The sequence below is a fragment of the Fukomys damarensis genome, unplaced genomic scaffold, assembly GCF_012274545.1.
Source record: "Fukomys damarensis isolate Sample0158 unplaced genomic scaffold, DMR_v1.0_HiC HiC_scaffold_13, whole genome shotgun sequence".
NCBI classification, from domain to species: domain Eukaryota; kingdom Metazoa; phylum Chordata; class Mammalia; order Rodentia; family Bathyergidae; genus Fukomys; species Fukomys damarensis.
Window position 1 is genome coordinate 2415694 of NW_022900925.1, and position 13686 is coordinate 2429379.

General features: G+C 49.5%; 1 protein-coding gene across 1 annotated transcript in view; it reads right to left on the reverse strand.

Moving 5' to 3' along the window:
• The window catches only part of Lrrc75a (leucine rich repeat containing 75A), a 42298-nt gene extending 28618 nt beyond the window's left edge, over positions 1-13680 (reverse strand). The window contains exon 1 of the mRNA XM_010618841.3: positions 13657-13680. The gene's annotated coding sequence lies outside the window, so the exon portion shown is untranslated. The remainder of the gene's footprint in view (positions 1-13656) is intronic.
• Between the last annotated feature and the right edge of the window lie 6 nt (positions 13681-13686).

Sequence of the window (13686 nt, forward strand, 5' to 3'; positions counted from 1 at the left end):
CTGAATACTGAGGCGTTAGTTTAGAAAAAAACAACTGATACATTAACATCTTTTGTCTTAAAAGAAAAACAACGCACGGGGCATAGGTTCCCCGACACTGGCCTATACTGCCCAAGTTTGTGTAAGTGCACTTCGGGATGTTTGCATGACAAAAATCACCTCAGAATGTGTTTCTGAGAATGCAGAGCTGTAGGTATCCTGTGCATGTGTGTACGTATGTGCATGTGTGTGTGTTAAGCACAGACACTCCCCTACAAACACCAACAGCAGGGTCATGCAGATGAAGGGCCTGCCCTGAAGAGGTGGAAGGTGGGCAAGGGAGAATCAGCACTTCTGGAGAGGGAGGAATGGTCAGTGAGGAGTGAGAGGCTAACTTCACAGGTTTGGGAAACACCAAAGACAAGCAAACTGGCAAAAGTAATAAAAGCAACCACCACATTGCTCCGTCCCCAAAGAAACATGAGAACCCTTCCTGATATCCAAAGGGGAATCACCTGTCCATGGTCCTAGCCTCAAAGGTCACCACTTGAGGGCAGCTTGCCTCAATGTCTGTTGACCACCGAGGGCCTATGGAGATTGGTGCCCAAGGAGATGTCTACTAATTCCCAGCTGACTGATGCCAGCCAGATGTGTAGGGGAGGGCTGCCCTGCTGGGGTAAAAGCTGCCAACACAGGCCACCCTGTCTCCTGCTGGACTTGGCTGACCGAGGAAAGACTGGGGTTCTCTGGGCCCCCCTCAGGGCTGCTATCCTCCCAGGGGTGGGTAACAACTTTTCTTCTCCCCCAAGGTCAAGTCCACTCTACCCAGAAGGATGCAGCAGGGCAGGCAGCAAGGCTTGACAGCTTCGCTCAGAGGGGGCTTCGCGATAAAAGTGTTGTTTGTGTTTTAACTTTGAAGTCTTTAAAATTAATGATACCCTCTGCATGAAACAGGGCTGCAGAACCAGATGCCTGGCCATTGCAAAGTCTAATTGAATCAAAATTCAGGAAATGGCAGTAGTATCCAATAAATACAAAAGGATGCTTTCTCTTTAGTAGAATCTATGAAGCCACACAAGAGGATTTGGTTTATTCTTCCGTAGTCATGGCTCCCCTACATGTGGCCTAGGGTGGGGACAGGAGATGTGGTTCGTGTCCTGGATTAGTCCCCAACTCACTGTGTAGACCCCTCCCCCGTGGCTTCTCTACCTAGATGAGAGTGCTGCAATAGCTCATGTGTGACGGAGTGGCAAAAAGCAGGAGGGAGAAGACATTTGTACCAAATTAGGCTGGAAAGCAAAACATACAGCAGATAACCACTTTCTCCTATTGGATAGTTTGGCTCCTGTGCTTTTGTGTGTCAGTGTGTGTGTACGTGTGTGCACGCGTACCTGTGAGTACTGGGGATGGAATTCTGAATGTTAATGTGCTTTACTGCTCTGTGGAGTTACAAGAGCTACACCCCAGCACTCCTGTGCTTTTGCTGGAAGAGTGGTGGCATTTGTAGTATTTCCCAAACCTACTTTCCAAGCCCCTCCCTTGCTTCTCAGAACTTCTTGTAAGACTGGGATTCTGTAGAAAGTCTGGGGCCAGATGGTCCCTGAGGTCCACACACTCCTACATTCCATGGATTCTCAGCAGTTTGTCATCCAGCGCCCTCCTAACCCCTGCTTGGGAAATAATTAAATCAGCTGTTTACATCTTCTGGCAAATGCATTTAAGTCCATTTGCCCCTTTCCATGGCAAATTTTGTTCAATTTAAATGAAAGGTTAGGTCCATCATAAAAAAATTATTAGATAATGATAAAGAGCCAGATAAATTACTTACAGGATCCTTCTGGTTTCTAATCAGGGGCCACTTCACAGGGGCAGAGTGAGACACTGAGGGCTGGAGGGTTATCTCCTACAGTGAGACGGTGGGAAGAGACAGGAGGACCCAAGGGCCCCCAGCAGTTTCTACCTCTCCGGGCCACGAGCCATTGGGAGTCAAGTGTATTAACTGTTAAATCAGGGTTCTCCAGAGAAACAGGTGTGTGTGAGCGTTTGTGTGTGCATGTCTGTGCATGCACTCAGGTGGGAGGAGAGAGAAATCGGTTTATTTTAAGGAATTGGTTCATGTGATTGTGGGGGCCAGCAAGGCAGACCTGCAGAGTAGGCCAGCAGGCTGGAGACCCAGGGGAGAGTTTACATCATTGCTGTCTTGTGTCTAAAGGACTCTGGAGGCAGAGTCCCTTCTTCTTTACCTCTGTCCTTCGTCTTAACCTTTGACTCACTGGACAAGGCCCACACATATTATGAAGATAAACTGTTTTTTTTTCTTAACTTTAAGTCTACAGATTTATGTCCAAAAAATACCTTCACAGCAACATCTAGATGAGTATTTGACCAAAAACTAGGCACCACAATCTTGCCAAGTTGACACATAGAATAAGCCATCGCAGTAAGCTAAGGGTCTTTACCACTTCAGTCTCTAGGACAGAGGCCAGGCCAATGCCAAAACTAAAGCTGAGGAGAAACGTCCAAGAATCTGGACTCAGATCTCTTGCTGTTCACCCGCTGGGTGAGCACATGAGTCATATTGGATGAAGAATCCAGGTCAGATCTAGTTCTCTCCCAACTCTGGGCATGAAGGGAGGGCGGGAGAAAGGCACAGTGAGCTCCAGGATGCAGGGTCAAGGGTGATGCTGACTTTCCTGGGAGGCTCAGCAGTGAGTCACCCAGGAGGTGCCTATACTGGGCATGGGGAGGGCAGGACTGGCCCAGGGAAGATGCAGGACTAGGAGGATACCAAGGGGTCAATCGGATCCACAGCTTGGCGAAGTCCTTCCTACCAGCGTCTGAGTCTCCTTGTTAGGTGAAGGCAACAGGGGCCAGCAGTAGCAGCAAGATGGAATCAGCAAGCCCTCAGGGCTGTGAAGGAGGGAATGGCTGATGTCCTCATGGAAGAAAGGAGGTTTCTGCCTAGTTTCTGGGAGGCTACTGAGTGTGCTCCCAGCTCCCAAGGACACTGGGAGGGAAGGTGTGGAGGGAAGAGGGAGCCGAGGTGGGTGGGGTGAAAGGACCACACCTCAAGCCCAGCGAAGGCTCACTACTTTCCACCAGTGTCCCTGGATCCTGCCACAGCATTTCCCACAGCGCGTATCATCCTCAGAGCCCAGCCTGGGCAGAACATGCCAGAAGTGCACAGCTCAACACTGGTTCTCAAGCTCCTAGAGGGCTTCCCCGGCTCCTCTGGATTTCCTGACAACCTCTTGCCTGTTTTCTCTAACAATTTCTTGGAGCTGCGGATATAGCTCAGTGGTAGCCCAGCATTCATGAGGCCCTGGGTTCCATCCCCAGTATTAAAAAGAACCCAACTTAGAAAGTTTTTCTAATTCCACGTCCAGTTTCCTGTCTCCTTTTCAAGCTGCTCATGCCTCCTAATGCCCTGAGAGTACTCTATTCTGGGCCCTTGTCCACAGACCAGCTTCTCTTCAGGGTGCCCTACACCAAAGCCATTTGTTTCTTTTTATTTTTTATTTTTGGTGGTACTGGGGTCTGAACCTAGGGCCTTTGCACTGAGCTGTATCCCAGCTCCGTTTTTTTTTTTTTTTCCTTCATTTTGAAACAGGGTTTTACTAAGTTGCTAAATTGCCCAGGCTGGGTTCTAACGAGATCCTCCTGCCTCAGTCTCACAGAATGCTGAAGTCGCAGGCGTGTGATACCATGCCTGGTTTCACCAAGACCATTTTCATTATTCTCATCTTGCTTGATTTTCAAGCAGCCAGGCATTTTTTGAAGAGTGGGAATTCTTGGAACAGGGAGCCTGTCTGAGTTTCCAAAGCCAAAATCAATCCCTCTGTGTTGCCAGCAGTCTCTAGGCCTGTGACTGTCTGGAAGCCCATGGGCCTGCATGCTGCCCAACACTGTTTTTACTCTGAAAATTTAAGGCTGCAGCTGAGAATAATAAGAGATGCAAAGACTGGCACGTCCTAGAAAAGCTAAACTGGCTGGATTAGTCTGGAGAGTGGAGGTTACTGATGCGGGTGGGAGGTATCCAACCTTATTACCTGGGAATCAGGTGCCCCCCACTGGGCCTGAGTGGATCCAGATTCTGTCTGATGCTCTTTGAGAGGCTGGAGTGCTGAGCTGGAAGCTTCTAAAAGATGCCCCAGCCATCCTGGGAGAGGAAGTTTTAGCTTCCTAACTCTAGAGGAAGATGACAATGATTAGCTGAGAGGCAGAAGTCAAGTTCTGGCTAGCATTTCACTATTCCCTGCCTTAGTGATCTGAGAAGGCTGTGTTCAAGGAGATCCATGTGAGAAGGGGCAGGGCTCCTAACAGGTCTCAGCTGATAAAGACCTTAGCTTTTTGGTCTCAGGTGATAAAGACTTTGAACTGGTATACTCTCACCAAGGCTGCCCAGTACAGCTGTGCAGGGTGTGCACTCCACAAGGGCATCTGAGTGGGGTTGAACTCATCAAGCCTTGATTCTGGCTGCACCTGTTAAGAAGCGGAAGCTTCTTACAAACACACTGTACAAACTAGGAGCTGCCATATATCTCACTGAAAGAAATCAAGTAGATGATATCCTTGTGTGACGTGGACTCACTCACTGCTTGGCCCCTATACCCCTAAGTTCTTAGTTTTCTGGGGCTATCAGGGCAGAGGTATAGCTAAGCTCTAGTGTAGAGCAAGTGAGCTCGTGAACTTCTGCTTTTCCCAAACTTAGTTCACCATCTCAGCCATGACCACATCTCAACATTATACTTCAAAATATAAACTGGTAGGCCAGGGATGCAGCTCAGTGCAAAGGTTCTGGGTCCAACTCCCAGTACTGGGGGAAAAAATCACAGAAGAGGTGTCACTTAGAAAATGCTGTCAGGGTAATGATGTCTCCCTTTCCCTTCCCCCAAGGTCTGCCCCTGTCTCCTGTTTTTGCCAGCTCTTATAACAGTAAAGAGGCAGCAAGGGTCCTCTGTGACTGGGAAACCTTCCTCTGCCAAGGCCCCAGCATGTCTCAGGCACCACTGGATGGACAGCACCTCAGGAGAGTGGGCCCCAGCCATCCTGGGAGAGGACGTCCTCTAGGCCTCCCAGGCAGCCTGCAGCTGTGTGTAGTGGCTCCACAGGGACCGGCTCAGAGAGCTGGCAGTTCCCTGCGGGGGCCCTGGTGTGCTCCCGGAGGGGCCTGGGCTGAAGCCAGTGGGAGGGATGAGCCTGAAAACCAGGGCGGCAGAGGCAGAGGGCCTCCGGAGGGCAGGTGAGGCAAAGCCGCAGCTAGGAAGTGGGGAGGGGCTTGGCTCTCTGCGGCTCTGGTCCCAGCACTGAAGTCCTCTTATGAGCCCCATGGAGGGTGCTTCATGGCAGGCAGCCTGTGCAGTGTGCCCTGCATCTGCATAACCCATGGCCACTCTGAAGCAGCTGCCAGGATCAAGAGCTGGAATCTGATCGGCCAGCTTAATGAGCACTCACCAGCTGCTCTTCTGACCCTTTCTAGAATGAATACCTTGGCCCATAACCATTGTCAGCAAAGACAGCCAAGCCGTGGAGCTTTCACTACAGTGCTGGGCCGAGCCAGCACGCTCAACCTCATCTCTGGGGTCTCTGCTATCCATAAAGGAAGGTCACAATTGTTGCTGACATCTTTCCCATTGGGTTACTTGCTACAACTCCAGTACCTAGAAAAGGTCTCAACTCCTGAATGCATGAATTAATTCCTAATATTCTTTTTTCTTTTTTGCTCATTTGCATTCTCTCTCTCACCCCTCCTGCCCTCCCTGTGGTACTTGGGCATGAACCCAGGGCTTTCTGGGTGCTAGGCAGGTGTTCTACCACTGAGCTATATCATTACTTCTTTTTACATTTTTATTTCAAGGCAGGGTCTCACAAAGGCTGGCCTTGAATTTGTGATCCTCTTGCCTCAGCCTCCTGAGTAGCTCGTTATAGGTGCACACTACCAATTTGGCTTATTTTCTCATTTTTTACAATGCTTGTACACTGCCTTTTTAATATTTTTAAAATCCACTATTTGCTTTTTAAATAATATATCAACCTTGCAATATTATTATTATTGTTAATTATTATTATTTTGGTACCGGGGATCGAACTTGGGTCCTTGTGCTTACGAGGCAGGTGGCAGAGCTGCTGAGCTAAATCCCCCGCCCTACAATATTATTTAGAGAGCAAAGTAAACATGAAAAAAATGCTTCACAGATTAGAGTCATGCACAGACAGACTCCTGCCCTCCTGCCCAGTGCACCCAGCCAATACCCAGCCAATAGGAATGAGCTGGTAGCCTCTTTGATTGCCACATCCTTCCAGTTCTCCTAGGATCTGTTCCCTGTATTCCTTGTTGGGAGGTGGTTTGGGGGAGTACAGAGAGAAGCTGATGGAGCTATGGTAGACGACCTAAGATGTTTTAACAAGCCTGCTTCTCATCAAGGGGAGAGAGACACACACAGCAGGGGAGAGACACTGAGAGAGACACAAGAGGGACAAAGAGAAGCCACAGGAGTGGAGGCAGAGAGGCAGAAAGCCACGTGTGGGCACTGAGGACAAAGCAGGGCAAGGGATAGGTCTGGACCTGGGTATAGTGTTTTAGTCTGTGTTTTTGCTGCTATAACAAAATGTCTGGGACCATTTTATTCATTTATTTCTTAGGCAGGATCTCGCTCTGTAGTTCAGGCTGGCCTTGAACTCACTTTGTAGCCCAGGGTGGCCTGGAACTCAGCAGTCCTCCTGCCCCAGCCTCCCAAGTGTTGGGATTACAGGCGTGCCCCATCCTGCCTGGCAGGTATTTGCGATAAATAGTTTATTTAGCTCATGCTTCTTGCAGCTGGAAGTCTAAGAGCACAGTGCTGGCATCTGGTGAAGTCCTTGCTATATCATAGCATGGCAGAGACAAGCAAGCAGGTGTCACCTTGTAAAGCCACTGGTCTTATGAGGGAGGCCCCCTTTGATAATCTTATCTAACTCCAGTGACCTCCCAAAGGCTGTACCTCCTTGTATCACCAACATATGAATTTGGGGATTATGTTTCCAACATGTGCACTTTTAGGGACACATTCAGCCATAGGACATGAGCTTCAGCCCCAAAGTGAGCCCCCCTTGCAAGCAAACACTGGGGTACTCCCTACTCTCAGCTGGACTCCTGTATCATCTATTCTGGCTAAGATAAAGTTAGAAACATCAAAATGCCACATCCCTTTGAGCAGCAGCTGTCGGCAGAACTCCATATGGCTGCTGCAGCCAGGAGTCTGAGCTAATAAAAGTTAAAAAAAAAAAAAAAAAAAGCTGGGAAATGCTCCCAGAGAGCCACGTGGCACTGCTCAGGGCCAAGGTGGGAGGGTGGGGAGGAGAGCAGGCACTGTAAGAAGGGGTTCCCACCCCTGCTGGGAATGCCAAGGTCTCTCTTCTCATTTCAAATATCCAACTCCTTTAGTAAAGGTGAACTAAAGACACAGTACAGTAAATGAATCTGCTGCTTTAGATAACTGGACTCCTCCCCACTCAAGCAAGAGAGGATGTTAAGAATGCAAGCATACAAATGCTTGTTTCCCTTTCCTTCTCCACATTTGTATGTTGAAGTCCTAATCTCTCTACTGAGAGTATGCCAGGTGGGCCTTTGGGAGGTGATGAGGTCCTGATCTCTCAATAATGGGATTAGTGTCCTTGTAAAAGGAGCCCCAGAGAGACCTTTCACTTCTTCCCAGGTGAGGACACTCAAGAAGGTATGGAATCAGAATGCAGCCCCTCACCAGATGCCAAATATCCCGGCACCCTGATCTGGATTTCTAACCTTGAGCCTGAGAAATGTTTTTGTTGATAAACCATCCAGTCTCTGGTATTTTGTTATAGCTGCCTGAAGGGACTAAGACAGCTGGCAAGAACATAGCCAGGAAGAGCCAGGGCATGGAATACATCTGTGCATATGCAGCCACACTCATATATGTATATAAGTATGTGTGCATGCATGTTAGTATGTACATGTGTGTGTGATTTTATCATGACACCTATGGGGCTGCTCTTGGTGGGGGAGGGGAGCCAGATGACTGTCTAATGGATGATTCTCACTGGGGGAGGGGATCTCCTCCAGCGTTGACCCCATCCTCTGGGAATCCTGATGTGGAAGCTGGACAAAGACAGAGGTCACCTGGGTAACTCTTGGGCATGGGGCATCTTATCTGCAAGAGGTGTGAGATGCAGCGAACAGACTCAAACCTTAGCATGGGAAGGGATAATAGCACTGAGCCTGAAGGTACAGGAGGGCTCCCCTTGTCTGTGCTTGGGAGTGGAGACACTTGAGTAGTCTCAGTCAAACTTAGCTGGCTCCTGAGAGAGAAACCAGGAGCAGAGGGAAGGGGGAACTATGCCCAATAAGACATTTAAAATTCTGTGTATAAGGATTTCCTGCAAACTGACTGTGTACCAAGTACCTGATCTGGGCCTCTGCCCCAGGAAAGCACACACAGAGATGAACCAACACGGGGGAAGGGGTAGGGGAGGCTGCATCTACCTGGGTAGAAGGGGGCCAGGGCACTTTAGGGACTCTGAAGAGAGACAGCAAAGCAGTTTCCAGTCATTGCTGAGGAGGTGGCATTTGTTCCAAAAAGAAGGACCCCTCTCCCTGCCCCCAAGGCCCTGAAGTCAGGGTAACTGACCCAGTCACAGGCCATATGGTCATGCTTGGCCACAACAGAGGCTGTTGTGTCCCTGTCTGGTGTCTCTGAAGCCCTGGAAATCAAAAGAGCAGGCCCTGACATCAGAATCCTTTTGCATCTCTATCATTGGAAATGCCTGGATCCAGTCCAGGGAGAGAGCGGTGGATATTAAAAAGCAAGGTTTCTTTGTGGAGAGAACACACATGATTCAGCACAGGGGCAGATCAGGACTGTGGATGCCTGGTTCTCCCAGCAGGCCCTGCCCCCCTCCTGCCACCTCAGCAGAGGCCCCAGACTGCACCTGCCGGATGGAATCCCGCAGTGCCACTGAGACTGGGCACCATGCCACTCCTCTCTCCAAGAACACCACCACCTGGCATGCTTCCAGGAACAGTCAAACCCTATGGACATCACTCCCAGGAATCCACCCACTTGGAAAGCAAATGCACAGGATCTCATGACCGTACTGACAGCTTGGTAAATCAGCATCCAGATACATAGCTGCAGCTGGGCGTCCAAGCGCTTTCTTAAGACACACCAGGGCCACAGTGGCATGCACACACACACACACACACACACACACCACACCCCTTCATAACACACAGACTTACTAAGCAATGTCATGAGCCTTCAGGGTTTTCAATACTATACTGCAGACAATGGTGGCAGTAGGTCTCCATCCTCAAGAAGCACATGACTTTATTTGATATACAGTGGTCATCAGGAGAAAAACAGTATATAGATGATTAAATGCCACTCATTACAGTGGGACTGATGGCATCTGGATCTCAGGGCATGGACTGATATGCCAAAAGAGGTGGCCTTGCAAAGGTACAGTGCCTTTGGTAGAAATAAAGAAATGCATTCCAAATAGAGGAAGAGTAAGAGCAAGACCAGCAGTGGGGACTTCCCTGCTTGATGCCTGGTGGCCTTCCAACCAGCTTGCCTGTAGAGATTTGCTCAGGTGGAGTGTTTGAGTAAAAAAGTGGTTCTTTTTTGCTCCTGATCCCAGGCATAAAGTAAAGCCACCCTGACAGCAGAGAGAACCACAAGACCAGGCCCAAGCCACACTGCTGGGTGAGGCAGGGTAGGGTGACACTGGAATAACTGCATAGCAGGGTGTGCTATATTGGTAGTAAACCAACCCAATGAGACCCTCTTTTAGAGAAGTAGGGGCCATGGATTGGTCCCCAGCCTATGGCACTACTGGGAGGTAGTGGAATCTTTAGGAGGGGGACTAGTGGGAGGGTCTTCTCATCACTGGGGTATGCCCTTGAAGGGGAGAGCGGGACTCTAGCCCCTGTCTCTCTGTTTCTACACATTCCCTGCCATGACATGCCGCTTTACTGCTTGGCCCAAAGAAATTTGGCCAAGCAACCACGGACTATAACCTCTGAAACAGTGAGCCCAAATAAACCTTTTTTCCTTCTAAATTGGTTATTTCAGGTATGTTGTTACAGTAACAAAAGGCTGACTAACACAGTAGGAATGCTGATGAACACAAAGAATGGGTCACCCCAGGGAAACAGACCTCTTATTCTGAGGTTCTGTGACCGTGATGGAGAACCTGTTAGAGCTTTCAATGATCCAAACAGCCCACTGCAGCATGAGTGCCATACGTTTGCTATCACTGTTCTATGAGATGGGCCAGTGTCCTGGTCTGGAACTTTTGGGATTCAAGTGAAGCCATTTGGCTGGAGAGATGATACCCCACTTCCATGTACCTCAGTTCTTGGCCTCTTTTCATGATGAAAGATCTTTTCTTCCCCAGGATTCCTTAAAGATGGCAAACTGAACCCAGGACTTCAGATAATCCAAGGGAAGGGGAAGGCCTAGGGGGAAGTGTGTAGGAAAGGGGAGAAGAATGACTTCGGTCCAAACCTCTTTTAGCTCCATGAATACCTGCTCCAGACTACTACTGAATTTCGATACACACTGAGCCCTGGCCCTTGGACCAGACCTGAATGGAAAGGATGCCACGACCTTATCTCTAGTCTAGCTATACCCAACGTAGGGTAGATTCTCCTGTTTCTTGTCATGGTTGGCATGAGAAGGCCTTGACTGGCAGTACCAACATAATTTCATACACTTTGTAGGATTTGCTCTGATCTCTCTTTGGGAAATGAAGAAACACAACCCAGAGAGGTTATGAAGGTCTGAAGTCACAGCAGGGTGAGGACTAAAATCAAGTCACTCTGACTTGCTCCTGAGCCCCAGGTTCTTCTCAGATTATATTGCTCCTAAAGGGAAGGGGACTGATCTCTGTTCCTTCTGGGCAGTTGTCTGGCATCTTGCCTGGACACCTGAAATGTAAGTGAGGCTTCCTGACACTTCTCCAGCAAGTGACAAGATAGAGAGCATACAAGCAAGGAAATGCTCCCCAAATCCTAGATATGAAAGAGGGGCATTCAAAAGAAGCAGCACCAACAGCCGAAATCCATCAGACCACCATGAACTGCCACAAATGGTTCTGAGTTTCTGGTAATTCCAGCTCGAAGCAAGTTACATAACAGGACAAGGGAAACTATCAGATTGGAACAGTGATTCTGCACTTGGGTTCTATAGACTGGGTTCAGGGGCTCTGTGTACCTTCTGAAATTCCTCGCAAGACTGGGGGTGGGGTGGGCCACAGTGGTACATACCTAAAATTCCAGCACTGGATAGGCTGAGATAGGAGGATCATGGCAAGTGTGAGGCCAGCCTGAACTATACAGACTCCATCTCAAAAAAAAAAATAATAAAAATAAAGACTGTTATGGTACATTTATCTGGAAGAGGGTGTATAGCTCTTTCAGGGCCTTAGGAAGATCATGGACTCAGAGACATTGAAAACTGCAGGAATTAAGGGCTCCAAGTTCCCTCTAGCCCTGTATATATGGAGCATATACAAATCTGGGTGCTAAAAACACACTATCTAATGTAGGAGAATGTGTTATGTGAAGGGGGTGGTGGTCACTGTCCTGGCCACTGCTACTTCCCGGCCCTGCTGTTCGACATTTACCCTGGGGGTCCCAGACATTCCAGCACTACTGAACACTCTGCACTTTGCACAACCCTCATCTTTGTCAAGCCCTGGTGCTTTCATATCTCTCGCTGACTACTAATTTTCTTTCTGAACATCATTACCTCCAGACTAGAAGAGGAAAGTGGAAAAGAAAATCTGATTTACAAGAAAGAGCACAAATTCAGCTGGACATTCCCCAAGTTGGTCTCAGGGCCCTAGGAAATGCTCCTCTGTTTGTCATGGACATTTGGACACACCTGCGCTCTCCCCCCATACTGCCCAGGGCTGGTGATCCCTGCACTCCAGGAAATGTGGGGCACCCTCACCTTCAGACAGAGGTTAAGGGAGCCCCAGTAAAGGGGAAGTCTGGTTAACCCCTTCCTCTCTCATCAGGCCTCCCAGTCCTGTGGCTGAGGAAGATTCCAGCTGACCCAGCTGCAGAGGAAATGCTCCTTCTGGTCTCTCAGTTTTCCTATGGTGTGGAATCATACTAGGAAGTCTGAAATATCATGGCCTCTGGGTCCTACCTCCTCCTGTGGGTCTCTAACTGGCACTCAAGAATTCTGGCTTCATCTTGCTCTTTTATCCTCTAAGAAAGGCTTGTCAGCTCTTTCTTTGTCTGTATCCCCCAAGCACCCAGGGACAAGCATGACTGGTAAAACCTTACTATCTAGGATTTGATGTTCTGGAAAATCCATTACTCTGCTTGAAAGTGAAAGAGTTACCATAGAGGTGGTACATCAGTTTCCAGTTTTCAAAAGACAAAGAGAAATATACACAGGCTAAAGTTATGAGGTTTGGAATGCCATCTTTCTTTGATGATTCAATTCAGGAAAGGCACCTGGGGATCCAGTAGCCTCTCGGGGATCATTCTGGATATTGTCTGAAAAAGCACAGGCAAGTGTGGAACTCCCATACCTTCCTGAATTCCCGAGTCTTTGCTTTCCTCCTGAGTACTATGTGGCTTGGAAACACATACTCCAGAATAACACTGCACCAGATAGAAAGGTGGGGGGCAGTGCTATAGCATCCAGGAGAGATGTGGATATAATTAGATTTTGGAAGCTCCTCCTAGGAAGGCTCTCCTTCCTCCGGCCTCTTTCATCAGCAATGGGAAAACCTCACAAGGTCACCTGAGGTTGCCCCTCACCCACCCACCGTAGACCACATCTCCACTGGGGACATCATAGCAGGAATACGGGGCCTGGACATGTCTACTCCACAAAGCCAGGCCAAGAAAACCAGGGGAGCTTTACATCCTCCTGCCTTTCTCCTACTCAAGAAAATCCATGGCAGAGGCCATCCTCTTCCCACAAAACCAAGGGGGGAAAAACCAACAAGCCAAAGAGAGGTAGGTGGGTGAAATGTCAACTGGCCAGATCTACAGTCTGTCCCTAACAAGTGGGACAGGATCTGCTGAGAGCAAAGTGTGGCAGCCTCCTGGAGTTCCTGCTGCCCAGGAAATGAGCTTAACTCTCTTCTCACGCCTTTCATAGGGGCTCACGCCTGAGGGCCCGCCAAAGTTAGGGGACATGAAACTGCTCCCTGAAGCATAACCCAGGGTGCCTCTCGGGTGGGCAAGTGACCTAGGGACTGGCACCTCTCCAACCCTAAGGATCCCCTTGGATCCCCATCCAAGGATGGCCTTGGATCCCCGTCGGGAAGCCGGGTTCAGCAGATAACTGTTCATCTCTTGAGGACCCCTGGTCGAGAGTGACAGCCTTTGAGAACACAGGAAGAAAAGAGCCTCGGCCCAGACCAGGCGCGCATCCCTGCTTCCCTCCCGGCGACCACCCAGGAGACGTGCGGAGCAGAAAAGCAGGGACTTTAGTCCAACAGGTCCCTCTCTACGGGCCTCACCCGGCCAGCCTTCCTCCGCCCTGCCCGGAGGCCCCAAATTCAGCGGGAGTGCCGAGGCACCTGCTGCCACACAGAGCTCCATCCCGGCGGAAGGGGGCCTGGGCGGTGCCCCTCGCCTCTCCCGCTCTCCCGGGAAGGGGCGGGGCGCTCCAGAAGGCTCCCCTCACTCACCTGGCGCAGGTGCTGCAGCAGCGTCCCCGC